Here is a 19,369-nt window from a genome sequence, read left to right as displayed (position 1 = left end):
GGGTGCTGAGTCTGCCAGCAACCCTCTTCTGGTGAAACTCTCAAAATGCAGTTTACCTCCACTCATTGGTCCTTGCCTGTGAAACCAACTACCTGAGTTGCTTCAATTTCTCCTTCCTTCTAGGGTTTTAAGATAGCTCTTAATCTCAGGTTCTCTTCTTCCCTACCATAATAATCTCCACCAATTATCCTGACCAAAGCCCACCTCTGGAACTCGTTTTTTCTGTCCACTTGTGATTGAGTCGGTCACAACGAAGAAATTGCAAATTCCTGCTGAAATTGTCTGTAGTTGAACATTGCATTTTTGGGTGAAACTTGGGCCAAAAAAAAGATACCCAACTGTCCCCGCAAGTTGGGAATAATTGGGGTGGTCTAGATTAACACCATGAGCCTTGATCACAAAACAACTGCTTCTTAGAAAAAAAAAATAGGATAGCTACCTTTTTTTGTGAGAAAGGGTGGCATTTTATTTTCTCCTTCAATCTGAAACATGGAAGTTTGGTCTTGTTTCACCTTGAGGCGCGGGTTGCGCCAATATTATGCATGAGAGAATGTGGTTGTAGAGCATCGGCCAATGTGGAAGAACATTGAGGTGAAGACAAAATCTTTTTTAGAGTAGAATGCTGATCATTATGATTTTTCAAGGAGTGAGGGAACGATAGAGGATGCCCAGTCTGTGGCTGTCTTTGGAGGTGATCTTTGCTATATTGTCAGCCTAGGAGAGCCCATGGCTGATGGTGAAGCATACAAGTTCAAGCGTGAACTCCTGCTGGTGGTTAATCATGGAAATATGTCAGTGGGTTTGTTTGACAATCATTGTAGAGTGAAACAGTGAGACATAATTTTGTATGCAGTACTTGTCACATATCCCTCCCATCAGAAGTGGTACTATGCCATGCATTTACATAGAATTGGGGTCCTCTCCCAACCCTGAATTCCCTGGGACAAGTAAACATACACTGCTCTTTCCCAATTAAATGTCGAGGTGATGCATGACATCACTGGGCACCGAAGGGAGTACTCTGTTTTTCACTCTGTTATCTTGTTTGTCTGGGTGATATCGCAGCCATCCTTTGAGCTTGGAAGCTGGAATTTGGGGACAAAAGTGAAGATGTTCTTTGGCAAAAAGTTATTATTTTTTGATTACTTGATTTTATTTCTCATTTGGGCAATATTTCAGGCACCTTTTTGAGCTTGGAAGCTGATATTTGGATGCGACATTGAACAAGTGATTTGGCTATCAAGGGTATTTTTAATTTAATTAATTGATTTATTGCCCTCATTGAAAGAGAGGGGATTGCATTTGGGTCCGTTTGTCTGTTTCTCCGCACAGAACTTTCATGCTTTTCTCCGCAACCGCTTGTCGGATTGAGACAGTTTTCACCATCGGTACGACTTCTCATGAATGTTTTAATGATAATTATGATGTCATAGGTCAGGTGGTGTGGCAGCAATATTGGAAAAACGGAAAAATTTTGGACTTCTATCTCAAAGTGCAAAAAGGAAAAAATTGAAACTTGGCACGTAGCAATGGGAAATGTGATTTTTTTTTTTAATGACATCATAGGTGCCTTTGTTATGACATCATTGCATATGTAGAATGCCACATCCCATCAGTATGAAAATTTTTGAGGGTCATCTCGGGATAAAATGATCCAGAGAAAAAAAATTCATGTCATTGGTCACGTGATGGCTACCATATTGTTTTTGTTTGGTTTTTTTAACATTTAAAAATATCTGAAGTGGCTGAACAGATGGAGGTGAAACTTTACATGTATGACTGCCTGTCCATGAGGAACAAAAGGTTCACACATATGTCATTGGTTACATGGTTTGGCAGCCATATTGGATTTAACCTAAAACCAATTAAAAAAAAAATACACCACTCAAAAGAAGTCCTGGCGGGGGTCTGCAATCTCTGATTGCTCTTTTTCTGGTTTGTCTGGGCGATAACTTAGCCATCCCTTGAGCGAGGAAGCTGAAATTTGGGGACAAAAGTGAAGATGTGCTTTGGCGAAAAAAAAGTCTTTTATTTCTTGATTAATTGCATAATTATTATTTATTTCTTTTATTTCTCATCCTGCCAATATCTCAGCCATCTGTTGAGCTCAGAAGCTGATATTTGGACATGACTGAACAAATTATTTGGCTATAAAGAGTATTTTTTTAATGAATTATTTGATTTTTAATCAATTGATTTATTTTTTTTTTTGATTACTTGATTTTCAAAAAGTTAGATTCAAATGAAAGTGGTGGTTTAGGTATGCTTTCAGCCAATTGATTGAGAAATTATTTAGTTTACAATTATTATTTATTTATTTTAATTATTGTACACCGCTCTCTCCCAATTCCGACTCCATATACTAGAAGGAGGCATCCCCGGGCACTGAAGGTGCCCCGGCGATGCCGCGTGCTGTCGGATTGTTTTATTTATTTGGCATGGGGGCGGTGTATTTTGAATATACTGGTACTTGTTTATTTACTGTTTAAAACCTTCCCATTCACACCCTGAGTTCAACCACCAGTTTTTTGGGGGGTTATATTGGAAGTGATGCATTGACTGTGAGAAGAGGAAATTGAAGCTTGGCATGAAAGTGGCTTTGTATGCTGTCGGCAGAAAGTCTGGCATCTTCCTCTGCTTGACAAGCTGTCAAATGCCTGACATGTTCAAAGGAGGTGTCCTAGCCTGTCAGATTTAGGGCCCTAACCATGAATGAGAGAAGAGCAGCAACATGCCAAGAGTTAAGTGACCAAGATGGAATAAAAAGTGATTGTCAGAGATCAGGCTGTTTTTAAAATAAAGATTTCACTGGCACCAATGATCGATTCCATGACTTTTTATGATTGTAAGTAAAAGTACTGGTCTATAATTGAGGGGATATGTTTTTACGCCCTGCTCGGGGATGAGAGTGATGTTTGCCAATTTCTTGGAGCGCTTAAAAATACGTAAGAGTAGCAAAGTAGTATTTCAGAACATGGGCACTGATGCTATCTTCCACCCACAAAATCCAGTAGATGGTACAAGGGGGCAATAGGGTGACTGAGTGGAACATGGGTTGGGTACGTACATGAGATTTGGAGGCAGAAGTTGAGTTGAGACTGCTCGAGGTAAGGCAGAGAGTTTGTTGTTTCAGGTGTGAGAGTATGGAGGAGGAGCGTACACCAAAGATGGACATCACAAGGCATCACTATGATTTTGGGGAAGGAGACTGGTTGGAGAGTTTAGTCCTGAGATTTTGTGACATTCTGCTTTCTGGCTTGCCTCAGGATGGACATACTTGTTCCTGAGTAACCTAAAGTTGCCTTTGGCCATTTCAGCCTTCCATGTTGAAAAAGTAAACTAACTGCTGTAAAAAATCAAGGACAAGCTGCTGTTTTGGACAGACAATCTTCAAAGCAAAACAGGGTTTATATCTGATACAGAAGTGAGAGGTAGGTGTGCCAGGGATCAGGGTCCACCTGGGGTGAGAATGATCATTTTGACACCTCACAACTGGGAGAACCATGGTTTAGGAGTTGAAAATCATCTGGACTGGGTGAAAAGGGAGAATAATAAGGAAACAAGCATGGGGAGAGAAGAGAGAGTATATAACTAAACTAAACAATCAAAAGGGGAGAGGGAAAAATGAAGCAATGATGAAAGGGAGGATAGATAAAACCAGAGAGTTGGTATCAAAGACATCCAATGTTTGCCTGTTTATACATTTATCGTTTTTAAAAGACGAGTCATAATATTTTTTATAAAGCATTGCAGTGAAGTCTGATCCAAATAATTTTAAAGCAATATATGTATTTGTATATTGTAATCAGTAACAAGAGTGCAAGTGAGCACAATATATGCCCGAACAAGAAGGAATATACAGAATTGTGCTACGACATGGAAAGCAGCATCCTGGTTGCCATGGCAACCACTTTAGATGACGAACGTATGTCACGACACCGTCTCCACAGTCTGTACCAATGTACCAAATATGAAGTGTGAAAGTTGAAAACTTTGGGAGTTAGAGTGCGGACAGGAACGGATGGAAAACAGCATCCTGGTTACCATGGCAACCACTTTAGATGACGAACGTATGTCACGACACCGTCTCCACAATCTGCACCTATGTACCAAATATGAAACGTGAAACTTGAAAACTTTGGGAGTTAGAGTGCAGAAAGGAACGGATGACCGGTATCACATTATACGCCCAGATATATATATGTTGTTGTTCATCTTTCGGCTGCTCCCGTTAGGGGTCGCCACAGCGGATCATCCGTTATGATCCGCATACTGATTTGGCACAGGTTTTACGCCGGATGCCCTTCCTGACGCAACCCTGGTCGCCTCTTACGACACAGGGATCAGGATTTGGGTTTCGCCATGATTCCGGGCTGCTCTACACCCTGCCCAGTGCAGAGCCCCCGTCCTCAAGCGATCCTCCAACCCAAGCCTCCGAGTAGCCGGATTACAGGCGCACGCCACTACGCCCGGTATACGCCCAGATATATATATATATATATATATATATATATATATATATATATATATATATATATATATATATATATATATATATATATATATATATATTTGTTGCGGATTTCGCGCCCGCCGGCGTGCTGACGGCCACGTAACTCGAATCGCGGCACGTCGGCAACCGGACGGACAATCCAGTCGTGACCCTCTCGGACTAACGCCGGGAACCAGTCACGGGTGGACCTTTCGGTCTCACCGCGATCGAGCCAATCAGCCCCCGCGTGGGATAGGGTTGCTCGCCAAATTCGACCTACCTAAGTACCCACGCGGAGGGTAGACCGGGCGATCGCACCTCGCCGCAGGTCGACTTCGGACACGGGCCACTTAAGCGACCCGTTCCGTACTATCAGAATAACCGAGCGGTGTTATCGTCGACCTCGACGGTTCGATTAATTATCGGGCGTATTCAGCCCACTACCAACCCTTTACGTGAAGCAAGATGAGGATTCAATGGGAGAAATGACGAAGCGAAGCGGGAAACAGTTCAACACAAAAGCACATTTATTCGCGGCACACGGGAAGCACACATATTCGATTCCACCAAAAGCACATAGAAAAAACACAATTCAATTTACACAAAAAGCAAATATAAAAGCGAAAACACAATGCAGAGCTAATACCGACTACCGAGCACACGGCAACACTTATACAATTCTACTTCACAGACGGCGCCGACAACACATACCCAAAACCAAGGAAAAGAAATACCCTCAAGGATGAGGCGGGCCTGAGGCCGAGACCGGGTCGCGCCTACCCGTCTGGTGATGAGACGCGGAGCGGCGATGGCGCCCCAACCCCGCGGGCCTCGCGGAGGGTGTCTGGTAGGGGGTGGGAAAGGGGCCCCCTTGGTCGCACTATCTCAGCGCGGGGGGAAACAGGAGGGGGTTGTTGATGCTCGGGGTATAGAGGATCTTTATTATCCCTGGTGTGCGTCTCCACCTCGGCCAGGTCGCGCTGTTGGCCTCCCTCGGGCGCGCAGCTCCCGGCACCGACGCGAGCACCCCCTCGTCTGCCTTCGCCGCTGCCGCCTCTCCGCCTCTGGACTCTCCGCCCTGGACTCTTCTTTGGGCTCTCCTCGTTCGACTCTCTTCAGCTTCTCCAGCTACTGCAGGCTTCGGGCTCCAGACTTCCACACTCGGTTCTGACTGACGAACACGGTCCTTTTATCCCCCGTAGCTTCGCCTTTGACCCCCTCCCTTTGACCTTTCACCTCGCTCCCCATTGGCCCGAGAAAAAGTGGGCGTGAAGGCTTTTTGATCCACAAATTTGCATATATCGATCGTTCTGGAGGCGGGGCCAAATCGCCCCTCGCTCACCGATTGGACGGCAAAAAGTGGGCGTGTCGTTTTTGATCCGTTTTTGAAGCACAAAATCCGTGATTTTGTACACGCTGTTCGACGCGCGCTCTGCACGAATCCAACACCGGTACCCACAGCGGGGCAAGAACGGTGGCGATGCTACGGTTGCGAGGTGTGACGTGAAGGTCGTGGCGGTTGTGGTGAAGCGGCGTTGTGGTTGGTGGTTGATGTTGTGGTTGTGGTGGTAATCATGGCGGTTGGTCCAAAATAAAGATAGTGAAAGAAAAACGGCTATCCTGAAGAGTCGCAGCTCGCATAAATGACATGTATTCCCACTAGACAACGGGTTTGGACCTAACTACACATGTACTTACCGAGATACCTCACCTAAGGGACCTGAATGGTGGTTTGCGAATTTGGTAACCACAACAATATATATATATATATATATATATATATATATATATATATATATATATTATTCTTCTTCTTTCGGCTGCTCCCGTTCGGGGTCGCCACAGCGGATCATCCGTATGATCCGCATAGTGATTTGGCACGTTTTACGCCGGATGCCCTTCCTGACGCAACCCTGGTCGCCTCTTACGACACAGGGATATGGTACACCTATTTTAACCGGGGTATACACCGGCCCAGTATACTGGTACTCATTTCGCCGACCTCGGATGGATGACAGGCTGAGTAAACCCCCTGGTGTATTAATTCAGTGGCTCAACGGGGCTTGAACTCAGGACCTTTTGGATCCCAAGCCACTGCCCGAACCCTGCACCAACACCAGGCTATATATATATATATATATATATATATATATATATATATATATATATATATATATATATATATATATATATATATATATATATATATATATATATATATATATATATATATATATATATATATATATATATATATATAGTTGTGGTTACCAAATTCGCAAACCACCATTCAGGTCCCTTAGGTGAGGTATCTCGGTAAGTACATGTGTAGTTAGGCCCAAACCCGTTGTCTAGTGGGAATACATGTCATTTATGCGTGCTGCGACTCTTCAGGATAGCCGTTTTTCTTTTACTATCTTTATTTTGGACCAACCGCCATGATTACAACCACAACCACCGCTTCACCACAACCGCCACGACCTTCACGTCACACCTCGCAACCGTAGCATCGCCACCGTTCTTGCCCCGCTGTGGGTACCGGTGTTGGACTCGTGCAGGGCGCGCGTCGAACAGCGTGTACAAAATCACGGATTTTGTGCTTCAAAAACGGATCAAAAACGACACACGCCCACTTTTTGCCGTCCAATCGGTGAGCGAGGGGCGATTTGGCCCCGCCTCCAGGACGATCGATATATGCAAATTTGTGGATCAAAAAGCCTTCACGTCCACTTTTTCTCGGGCCAATGGGGAGCGAGGTGAAAGGTCAAAGGGAGGGGGTCAAAGGCGAAGCTACGGGGGGGGGGATAAAAGGACCGTGTTCGTCAGTCAGGGGAGTCCAGAGGCGGAGAGTCGGAGAGTCCAGAGGCGGAGAGTCGGAGAGTCGGAGAGTGAAGAGTCGGAGAGTCCAGAGGCGGAGAGTAGGAGAGTCGGAAGCAGAGGGTCAAGACTTCGCGGGCGGTGGAGCTGCTCGTCGTGTGCGTTGGAGTCGGAACGGAGGGGACGAGCTGTGGAAAGGCGGCGACACCAGACGAGGGGGTGCTCGCGTCGTGCAGGGAGCTGCACCCGAGGGAGGCCGACAGCGCGACCTGGCCGAGGTGGAGACGCACACCAGGGATAATAAAGATCCTCTATACCCCGAGCATCAGCAACCCCCTCCTGTTTCCCCCCCGCGCTGAGATAGTGCGACCAAGGGGGCCCCTTTCCCACCCCCTACCAGACACTGCCCGCGAGGCCCGCAGGGTTGGGGCGCCATCGCCGCTCCGCATCTCATCACCAGACGGGTAGGCGCGACCCGGTCTCGGCCTCAGGCCCGCCTCATCCTTGAGGGTATTTCTTTTCCTTGGTTTTGGGTATGTGTTGTCGGCGCCGTCTGTGAAGTAGAATTGTATAAGTGTTGCCGTGTGCTCGGTAGTCGGTATTAGCTCTGCATTGTGTTTTCGCTTACATTTGCTTGTTGTGTAAATTGCATTGTGTCTTTTCTGTGTGCATTTGGTGGAATTGTATATGTGTGCTTCCGTGTGCCGCGAATAAATGTGCTTTTGTGTTGAACTGTTTCCCGCTCGCTTCGTCATTTCTCCCATTGAATCCTCATCTTGCTTCACGTAAAGGGTTGGTAGTGGGCTGAATACGCCCCGATAATTAATCGAACCGTCGAGGTCGACGATAACACCGCCGGTTATTCTGATAGTACGGAACGGGTCGCTTGGCCCGTGTCCGAAGTCGACCTGCGGCGAGGTGCGATCGCCCGGTCTACCTCCGCGTGGGTACTTAGGTAGGTCGAACGGCGAGCAACCCTGTCCCACGCGGGGGCTGATTGGCTCGATCGCGGTGAGACCGAAAGGTCCACCCGTGACTGGTTCCCGGCGTTAGTCCGAGAGGGTCACGACTGGATTGTCCGTCCGGTGGGCGACGTGCCGCGATTCGAGTTACGTGGCCGTCAGCACGCCGGCGGGCGCGAATACCGCAACACTGGTGTCAGGAGTGGGATATAAACTCATCGCCCTCCTCGCGGCACTGGTATCGGAGAACAGGAAAACGGGCTCTCCTGTCTCCGGCTAAATTCACGGGAATCGGTCCAGGGGTGAGAGAAGCGATCCCCGATTCCCTCCAAATTACGAGCGAGCAAATTAACCCTTCACGAGAAGCAAGATGGCGTCTCAAGGCGAGCGGGAGCCGGGGGTATTAGAAATGTATATGTGCAGTAATGTAGAATCCATGGTCCAGGATGGAATCCCCGAGCAGGAAATGTTGATTGTGCAGGAACACGGACTCGCCCAACTGAACCCAGGGCCCGAGGTGGGTGCGGCAGCGGCCGCGGTGTATGACACCTCCCCCCCCCTCTCCACCAAGACCCCTCCCCAACCCCTGCCGAAACGGCTCACTCAAGCGCACCCGACGTGGCCCAGCTATGCGCCATGCTGGCGGCAATGACAAATGAAATAAAAAACGAAATGAAAGACATGAACAAACAAATAAACGAAAAGATGGATACAAATAAAAACGAAATGAAAGAGCTACGGGGTGAGACGCAGAACATGGGCCGATGCCTGCAGGCGGGCATGAAGGCCGTGACAAACGAAATAATAGTTGAGACAAGGGAGGTAAAGGGTGAAGAGTTGGCAGAGACACGGGAGATAGAAAAAATAGAGGAAAGACTACAAGAGGAAGACGGGGTAAGTGACGCACACACACACACACAGAGGTAGTGGAGGACAATGGGGGTGAGCTCGCGGAGCGTGTAGAGACCCAGTGCGAGCACCTGGATGGCCTCCTCCAGGAACGAGGGGAGCGAGTATGCCCCCTTGAGGCGAGTCACGACCAGGTGAGTTCGGTCGTGCCTTGCGAGGTTGAGGGGACGGGTGCTGTGGACGGGTGCACGGAGAGCTTGGGGGGTATAGAGGCCCCGGAGACCCTTGTGGGGACACAAATCCCCAGTGTGGTTGTCCCTGTGTGTGTGGTGCAAGGTGTGAGTGCGTCCCCGTGTGTGGAAGCGACCCCGTGTGTGAGTGGTGTGGTGGCGATGGTGCCGGAGTGCGTGCTTCCCAGCACGCCGTGTGTGGATGAGGCACCGCGGGTTAGTGCCCCCGCGTGTGTGGATGAAACGGCCAGTGTGAGTGAGGCACCGCGGGTTAGTGCCCCCGCGTGTGTGGGTGAGGCACCGTGTGTGGATGAGGCACCGCGGTTGAGTGCCCCCGCGTGTATGAGTGGGGCACGGTGTGTGGAAGAGACCGCGTGTTTGAGTGTCGCCGTGTGTATGAGGGAGGCACCGCGGGTGAGTGCCCCCGCGTGTGTGAGTGAGGCACTGAGTGTGGGTGAGGCACCGCGGGTGAGTGCCCCCGCACGCGTGAGTGAACGGCCGTGTGCAAGGCCGAGTGCAAGGGAGACCGTGTGTGTGAGAGCGGTATGTGAGGGAGATGTCGGTTGGCATGTGGGAGCACGCAGCCGCGTCTCCCGGTGTGAATGTGATGGAGTGGAGTGTGAGCGTCGTAACACGCAGGTGTGCGTGGGTTGAATGGCGACGACGGCGACATGGGAGGAACGAAAGCCGGGTAGCGGCTGTAGTTGTTTCGGGGACCGTGCCGGGTTCACCCAGCAGTGAGCACGCGGTTCGTGCTGTGCAACGCACGAGACCACCACGTGCTCGCTTGCGAGAGTGAAGTCCCGGTCCGGAAACGCACGCGGTGGATTTGCCGATCCCGCGGACGGACAAAGTTTAGGCAGGATAACGGATTTGGACCGGACGGGTTCTCCACGCGATCGTGTGTGTTAAGCTCCAACGGGCAAAGCACATGTGTTCGCGTGGGGAACCCCTCGAGACGTGGGGCTTGTTTTTTTGTTTTTTTTCTGCGCACGGTGACGTCATGGCTGCACGTGGGGTTGGATTCCGGCAGGAGGGGTATCCCTGCAGAATGGTACCGTCCAAGGAGGGACGAGGAACACGTGCAGCTGCATGACGTCACGGGCAGGTGCAAAGTGCGCGAGCTCTGAGTTGCCGCGCAGGTGCTGCGCATGAAAAGAAGAAGGGGCAAGCCTCACTTTCGGGTGCAAAGGATTCCTGGGTAAGGGGTGGAAGACCCCCTTGAGCCTGGGCACAGGATGGAAACTAGTTAGGGGGAAGGGTTAGCTGAGTTAGACCGACTTCATGGGGCAGGGGTAAGTCCTCATGGAGTCCGTGGAATGGATTAGTTAGAGGGATTGTAGCCAGATTTAGGTTGGGAAATAAAATGATTTTTTGAGTTAGAAGACAGTGACAGACAGTGGATGTGTAGCGGGGACGTAGTTTAGCTACGTAGTGTTAAATGGAACGTGCTTTAGTTTAAGGGACGACGTGGGAGCACGAGTTAGTTAGGGGAGGTAGTTAGGAGGATGGCAGAGTTCAGTGGTGTGTGTGTTGAAGAGTTGTTGGTGAGTTATGATGTGGAGACATGTTGAGTGAGTGAGGCCAGTGGGTCTGTGTGAGTGGAGCGAATGGGGAATGCATGGTGCGATGAGTGATTGGGGGGAGGAGTGACTCCCGCCCAAGGGACTCCCGCCCAAGGTCAGTGTAGAGTGAGTAAGCTGGGTTAGTCAAATTGAAAAATGGAGGTCGTTTTGTTGTTGGTGGGAAAGTAGGCTCGAGACCCATTTGGAGGGGTGCAGGAGCCCTGTTGACGGGCTTGGGAGCGTGGCTGCGAAAGGTGAGTATCGCTGAGTGGGTACCCCGGGCACCAGGCTAGTCGGCCGCGGTAGGCCATGGGCCCATGGGGGGCCGGGATAGCGTAGTGGGCACGGGTGCGCCTGCCTGGTGCGGGGGCCCGGGGCGTCATTAGCCGCGTGGGCAGTGTTGTGGGCACGGGTGACCCTCGGAAAGGGGCCCGGGAGGCCGGCCTGCCACGTGTGCGCCTCAGGGGAGGTGCCATGGGGGGGTCACTCCCCGGCGTTAGGGAGCTGGTAGGCTCGGAGGCAGTGTAGTGCCCGGGGGTGCCATAGCGGGAGAATCGGCAGAGGGTCGTGCCTGCCAAAGGGAGCCACGTGTCCCAGCCAGGAGACCGTGTGAGGGCACGGAGAGAAAATTGGGGGGCGAGGCCCGAAATTGTGACGACACCAACACAGGCGACGGGAATCTGGGTTGTTAGAACCAATAGTTTAAGCGAGAGGCGCTTGTTGAAAGCCCCGGGGTAGTTTAACAGTTAAATGGTTAGGGTAGATTAGGAGATGTACCCCTCCGCACCATCCATCCCCTCGCTCTCGTTGTGGGCCGCTGGACCCACTTGGTGTTAAGATCGCCGAACTCTGGGGAGGCCATTCTGAGGCTTCGTTGGGCCTCGGCACAGGACGTTAGCTCTCCCTTGTTCTCTCCGGGAAGGGCACGGAGGGGTTGGGAGTAGGCTAGGTGACAGGATAGGTTAGCCGAACAAGGACGATAAAGGGGGTTAGGGGACGATTTATAGTGGGGAAGTAAAAGAAAAAAAAAATAATAAAAAAAATTAAGGGGGCTAAATTGGGGTTTAACAAATTAAGGGAGTGGGTATGTACAGTGACAGGCAAAGGCGATGGGTTGGGAGGGAGACAGGTAGGTAGGTCCGAGCCCGCCCTCCAAGTGGCCAGCACCACCGCACTCCCTCCACCAACCTCCACTGAACGGCAAGAGCTGGCCAACTTCATCGGCTGGCCGTGTTTTGCTTCAAGGCGGAGGCCGGCCAACTTCATCGGCAGCTGTTGTTTTGCTGCAAGGCCTGTGCCATCGGCTGGCCGTGTTTGCTTCAAGGCCTGTGCCGGCCAGTTCATCTGCTGGCTGTTTTTCTTCAAGGCCTGTGCCGGCCAGTTCGTCTGCCGGCTGTGTTTGCCTGCAGCGGCCTTCTTCTGCGGGCTGTGTTTGCCTGCTGCCTTTGCCATGCCATGCCCACTGCCCACGTTCACCAGCCCCGTTCAATTTTTGCTTTCCCCCCCCCCCCTGTTCATTTCCATGTGCGCCAGGATCCGCAAGGCAACAGTTTGCAAGCTGCGAGAACTGCCCCGTTGGCAGCTACAACACGGGCCTGCAGTGGCGGCCCGTGCACCGTGTTTGTGTTCATCCATCCATTCGTTGTGCTCATTGCGTGTGCCACTTGAGCTGGCACGGAGACTGCGTTTGTGCAGCCCATGCACTGTTGTGGTTCACTGCGTTCAGTTCAAAAGGGAAGGCCTTGGACTGCGTGTGAGCAGCCAGCCACGTTCCCTGTCACCTGCATTGTTTGAGCCAGAGACTGCATGTGGGCAGCCTGGCTCCCTGCTAACTGCTTTTCTTTGCAGAGTTCAGTGATCCTGGGCCATGGTTTAGTGTAAAATTTGTAAGTTAAGGTTAAGATGTACTGTAAATATGAGTGTGCCCCCGGCATGTATGTCTTAGCGCCGGCAATTTTATTTAAGTCGTCCGTGTGAGTGAGTTTGTTTAGATAGTTACGCAGCCCTCAGGTTATTTATTTTGGGGACACGAATACCATGAATGTCGCACTCAGGGATCCGTAGGTAAAATGTACTAGGGGAAAACTACACATGATGGCACACGAAATTTGACGACTCGGGACGAGTCTGTAAAGGGGAGGGGTAGTGTTGTGGTTACCAAATTCGCAAACCACCATTCAGGTCCCTTAGGTGAGGTATCTCGGTAAGTACATGTGTAGTTAGGCCCAAACCCGTTGTCTAGTGGGAATACATGTCATTTATGCGTGCTGCGACTCTTCAGGATAGCCGTTTTTCTTTTACTATCTTTATTTTGGACCAACCGCCATGATTACAACCACAACCACCGCTTCACCACAACCGCCACGACCTTCACGTCACACCTCGCAACCGTAGCATCGCCACCGTTCTTGCCCCGCTGTGGGTACCGGTGTTGGACTCGTGCAGGGCGCGCGTCGAACAGCGTGTACAAAATCACGGATTTTGTGCTTCAAAAACGGATCAAAAACGACACACGCCCACTTTTTGCCGTCCAATCGGTGAGCGAGGGGCGATTTGGCCCCGCCTCCAGGACTATCGATATATGCAAATTTGTGGATCAAAAAGCCTTCACGCCCACTTTTTCTCGGGCCAATGGGGAGCGAGGTGAAAGGTCAAAGGGAGGGGGTCAAAGGCGAAGCTACGGGGGGATAAAAGGACCGTGTTCGTCAGTCAGGGGAGTCCAGAGGCGGAGAGTCGGAGAGTGGAGAGTCGGAGAGTCCAGAGGCGGAGAGTCGGAGAGTCGGAGAGTGAAGAGTCGGAGAGTCCAGAGGCGGAGAGTAGGAGAGTCGGAAGCAGAGGGTCAAGACTTCGCGGGCGGTGGAGCTGCTCGTCGTGTGCGTTGGAGTCGGAACGGAGGGGACGAGCTGTGGAAAGGCGGCGACACCAGACGAGGGGGTGCTCGCGTCGTGCAGGGAGCTGCACCCGAGGGAGGCCGACAGCGCGACCTGGCCGAGGTGGAGACCCACACCAGGGATAATAAAGATCCTCTATACCCCGAGCATCAGCAACCCCCTCCTGTTTCCCCCCGCGCTGAGATAGTGCGACCAAGGGGGCCCCTTTCCCACCCCCTACCAGACACTGCCCGCGAGGCCCGCGGGGTTGGGGCGCCATCGCCGCTCCGCGTCTCATCACCAGACGGGTAGGCGCGACCCGGTCTCGGCCTCAGGCCCGCCTCATCCTTGAGGGTATTTCTTTTCCTTGGTTTTGGGTATGTGTTGTCGGCGCCGTCTGTGAAGTAGAATTGTATAAGTGTTGCCGTGTGCTCGGTAGTCGGTATTAGCTCTGCATTGTGTTTTCGCTTTTACATTTGCTTGTTGTGTAAATTGCATTGTGTCTTTTCTGTGTGCATTTGGTGGAATTGTATATGTGTGCTTCCCGTGTGCCGCGAATAAATGTGCTTTTGTGTTGAACTGTTTCCCGCTTTGCTTCATCATTTCTCCCATTGAATCCTCATCTTGCTTCACGTAAAGGGTTGGTAGTGGGCTGAATACGCCCGATAATTAATCGAACCGTCGAGGTCGATAACACCGCTCGGTTATTCTGATAGTACGGAACGGGTCGCTTAAGTGGCCCGTGTCCGAAGTCGACCTGCGGCGAGGTGCGATCGCCCGGTCTACCCTCCGCGTGGGTACTTAGGTAGGTCGAATTTGGCGAGCAACCCTATCCCACGCGGGGGCTGATTGGCTCGATCGCGGTGAGACCGAAAGGTCCACCCGTGACTGGTTCCCGGCGTTAGTCCGAGAGGGTCACGACTGGATTGTCCGTCCGGTGGGCGACATGCCGCGATTCGAGTTACGTGGCCGTCAGCACGCCGGCGGGCGCGAATACCGCAACAATATATATATAGTGACGTCCACGGGACTTGAACAGTCCCGCCAACGTAGAATGAGCCGAAACGATGGAGGCGGTTTATTAATTTATAACCCAAACATGGCGGTTCTAATCGCTCTACCGCAAACGGGACGAGGAAGGTGGCACGAGTCACTTTTCACTGAGTTGATGATGTTTATTTGTTTTTATTATTACCAGAAATAACAAGACTCGGCAAGAAGAGGGATCGGGGGCGATTCGACGGGATGGTGTGGGATCGGGCATGGGGAAAAACACAGAAAATTCCAATGAATATACAGATCTCAAACCCTCTAAGGCGCCAAGCACGCACACACACGCACACACACGCACACACACACACACACACACACACACACACACACACACACACACACGACGTAGCTATTTCTGGTGGTCAGGCTGGACCGTGGTGTGGACGCAACTGTCCCTGGATCGGCGTCGGACGAGCTGGCCTTGCTCTCGTCAGGGGGGGCAGGAGAAACCGTGGTGCTGTCGACCTCCTGGTCCTGGCCCAAGTCCGCTCACAGCCGCCAGGGAACCAGTTCTGGCGCCAAATTGCGAGCAGGAGAGGGAGGCAGGTCCGCCCGCCGTTCGACACCGTACTCCGAGACAGCAGAACCCCAGAGCCCAGGTGAGGCACGAGGCTCAGCAAGGCTCCAAGACACGATGAAGAACACGATCGAATCCGCACAACAACAAGGACGCTCTCCGCGCAACAGCTTCCACACCAGAAAAAAACACGATCTTTTTGTCCAGATCTTCTTCCTCTCTCTTTTCGACCCCGAACAGAACCTTTTTATCCTCCTGTCCTCGTCACTTCCAATCGAGCCGTTTATTGGCCCACCGCCGTCGCCTTCTGCCAATCGTGATCACGGGGCGGAGCCATCCGCTGCACTGTCCTGTGACGTCACCGCCAGTCTCCAGAGAATACCAAAAGGGGTTTACGCAGACACACTTACCCTATCCCGTGTCCCTATCTAATTACGTGCCAATTATCATTTCCCCCCTTGAAGAAATGAACATTTACTAGACAACTTATCACCACTGAATTGCTACTTATTACATCGAGATCCTGGTAAACTCGAACAGCATGGCATACCTAATTAAGCATCCTAATTACCCTTTGAATGCATACCCCCCCCCTCAAACGTAACAATATATATATATATATATATATATATATATATATATATATATATATATATATATATATATATATATATATATATATATATATATATATATATATATATATATAGTGTTGTGGTTACCAAATTCGCAAACCACCATTCAGGTCCCTTAGGTGAGGTATCTCGGCAAGTATATGTGTAGTTAGGCCCAAACCCGTTGTCTAGTGGGAATACATGTCATTTATGCGAGCTGCGACTCTTCAGGATAGCCGTTTTTCTTTTACTATCTTTATTTTGGACCAACCGCCATGATTACCACCACAACCACAACATCAACCACCAACCACAACGCCGCTTCACCACAACCGCCACGACCTTCACGTCACACCTCGCCATCGTTCTTGCCCCGCTGTGGGTACCGGTGTTGGATTCGTGCAGAGCGCGCGTCGAACAGCGTGTACAAAATCACGGATTTTGTGCTTCAAAAACGGATCAAAAACGACACACGCCCACTTTTTGCCGTCCAATCGGTGAGCGAGGGGCGATTTGGCCCCGCCTCCAGAACGATCGATATATGCAAATTTGTGGATCAAAAAGCCTTCACGCCCACTTTTTCTCGGGCCAATGGGGAGCGAGGTGAAAGGTCAAAGGGAGGGGGTCAAAGGCGAAGCTACGGGGGGGGGGGATAAAAGGACGGTGTTCGTCAGTCAGGAGATGGAGAAGGAGTCGGAGGGTGGAGAGTCGAGTGTGGAAGTCTGGAAGTCTGGAAGTCTGGAGCCCGAAGCCTGCAGTAGCTGGAGAAGCTGAAGAGAGTCGAACGAGGAGAGCCCAAAGAAGAGTCCAGGGTGGAGAGTCCAGAGGCGGAGAGGCGGCAGCGGCGAAGGCAGACGAGGGGGTGCTCGCGACGGTGCCGGGAGCTGCACGCCCGAGGAAGGCCGGCAGCGCGACCTGGCCGAGGTGGAGACGCACACCAGGGATAATAAAGATCCTCTATACCCCGAGCGTCAGCAACCCCCTCCTGTTTCCCCCCGCGCTGAGATAGTGCGACAAAGGGGGCCCCTTTTCCCACCCCCTGCCTGACACTGTCCGCGAGGCCCGCGGAGAGAGGCGCCATCGCCGCTCCGCGTCTCATCACCAGACGGGTAGGCGCGACCCGGTCTCGGCCTCAGGCCCGCCTCATCCTTGGGGGTATTCTTTTCCTTGGTTTTGGGTATGTGTTGTCGGCGCCGTCTGTGAAGTAGAATTGTATAAGTGTTGCCGTGTGCTCGGTAGTCGGTATTAGCTCTGCATTGTTTTCGCTTTTATATTTGCTTTTTGTGTAAATGGAATTGTTTTCTTTTTTTTGTGTGTGCTTTTGGTGGAATTGTATTTGTGTGCTTCCCGTGTGCCGAGAATAAATGTGCTTTATTGTTGAACTGTTCTCCCGCTTCGCTTCGTCTTTTCCCCCATTGAACCCTCATCTTGCTTCACGTAAAGGGTTGGTAGTGGGCTGAATACGCCCGATAATTAATCGAACCGTCGAGGTCGACGATAACACCGCTCGGTTATTCTGATAGTACGGAATGGGTCGCTTAAGTGGCCCGTGTCCGAAGTCGACCTGCGGCGAGGTGCGATCGCCCGATCTACCCTCCGCGTGGGTACTTAGGTAGGTCGAATTTGGCGAGCAACCCTATCCCACGCGGGGGCTGATTGGCTCGATCGCGGTGAGACCGAAAGGTCCACCCGTGACTGGTTCCCGGCGTTAGTCCGAGAGGGTCACGACTGGATTGTCCGTCCGGTGGGCGACGTGCCGCGATTCGAGTTACGTGGCCGTCAGCACGCCGGCGGGCGCGAAAACCGCAACACTGGTGTCAGGAGTGGGATACAAATTCATCGCCCTCCTCGCGGCACTGGTATCGGAGAAAAGGAAAACGGGCTCTCCTGTCTCCGGCTAAATTCACGGGAATCGGTCCAGGGGTGAGAGAAGCGACCCCCGATTCCCTCCAAATTACGAGCGAGCGAAATTAACCCTTCACGAGAAGCAAGATGGCGTCTCAAGGCGAGCGGGTGCCGGGTGGATTAGGTATGTGTAATAGTAATGTAGAATCCATGGCTCAGGACGGGATCACCGTGCAAGAGAAACCCGTACCAGAAGGTTGGGAAAGGCATCGATGCCGTTCATCTGGTCGGTTTTTTTATTATAACTCCACCACTAAATGTAGTCAGTGGGAGTGGCCAGGGCAGGTGACAATGCGACAGATTATGGAACTCGTGCAGAGCATAATTGACGGAATGAAAGAAGGGAACAACGAAATGAAGAGAAATACGCAACAAATGGAAAATAAAAAATGGATGGAAACGCACTCGAAGCGAAAAACCAATTAAAAGAAAGCCAGGAGGAGACAGAGGAGGGATTGAAGGTCGAAACGGTGGAGTGTGAGAAAAGACTTCAAGACATGACGAAGAGAGTTGATAAGCTGGGACTGGAGGGAAAAACGGAGACAGAGGAACTGGGAAGACGGGTAGAAAACCACAAGCGCAAGCCGGAAGAACAGTTAGAAGCCAAAGCAAAGTCTGAGTGTGCGGAGATGAGAAAGGAATTGGAAAATAAAGTTTCTGAGTTACAGAAACACCAAAACAAAGAGAGGGAACTACAAAACGAACTGAGAGTGTTAAAAGAGGAAAGGAAGAGAACGGAAAATGAAACTTTAAGAAACCACACTGTACAGATCGAACAGCTGGAAGCGAAGGCCAGACTAAAGAATGAGGAACAAGAAAGAGTAATGAAGGAAGAACGAATGAGACAGGAGAAAGAAATCAGTCAGTTGAAAGAAATGACGAGATTGCAGAAGGAGGAACAAGAAAGACAGTGGAATAGAAAACTGAAAGAGTATGAATTTGAAACTGAACGACAAAAGGAAAAAAATAGGTTTGAATACGAGGAGAAAGTAAAGGAGCAAGGAATGAAGCAGGAAGGAGAAATCAGGAGATTGAAGGACACAACGAGATTGGAGAGGGAAGAACGAGAGGAACAATGGAATAGAAAACAAAAAGAACATGAATCTGAGGTTGACCAATTGGAAGAAAAGCTGAGGCTGGAGTACGAGATAGACAAAGAACAGCGAATGAAACACAAACAGGAGATTAACCAAATGAAGAAAACCATGAAACTGGAGAAGGAAGGACAGGAGAGGAAACGAGGAAGAGTAATGAGACAGCAGCAAATGAAACACAAAAAGGAGATTAACCAAATGAAGCAAACCATGAAACTGGAGAAGGAAGGACAGGAGAGGAAACGAGGAAGAGTCGTGAGAGAACAGCGAATGAAACACAGGAAGGAAATGAGCCAATTGAAAGAAACGATGAGATTGGAAAACAAAGAGCAGGAGGAACAGTGGGAAAGAAAACAACAACTCTATGAGTGTGAAATTGAACAACTAAAACGGAGGGAGAA

The 19,369-nt window shown here is 50.7% G+C and overlaps 1 long non-coding RNA gene across 2 annotated transcripts in view; it reads right to left on the bottom strand.

The window, feature by feature from the left end:
- Positions 1–19,369, bottom strand: part of LOC147018178 (uncharacterized) — a 57,922-nt gene that overhangs the window by 25,317 nt on the left and 13,236 nt on the right. The window lies entirely within an intron of this gene.

Source organism: Eptatretus burgeri, chromosome 10, assembly GCF_056783735.1.
Source record: "Eptatretus burgeri isolate ZD-2024b chromosome 10, Ebu_testis_v1, whole genome shotgun sequence".
Classification (NCBI taxonomy): domain Eukaryota; kingdom Metazoa; phylum Chordata; class Myxini; order Myxiniformes; family Myxinidae; genus Eptatretus; species Eptatretus burgeri.
Note: the sequence above shows the minus strand (reverse complement) of the source record. Positions and strands in the feature narration are given on the sequence as shown.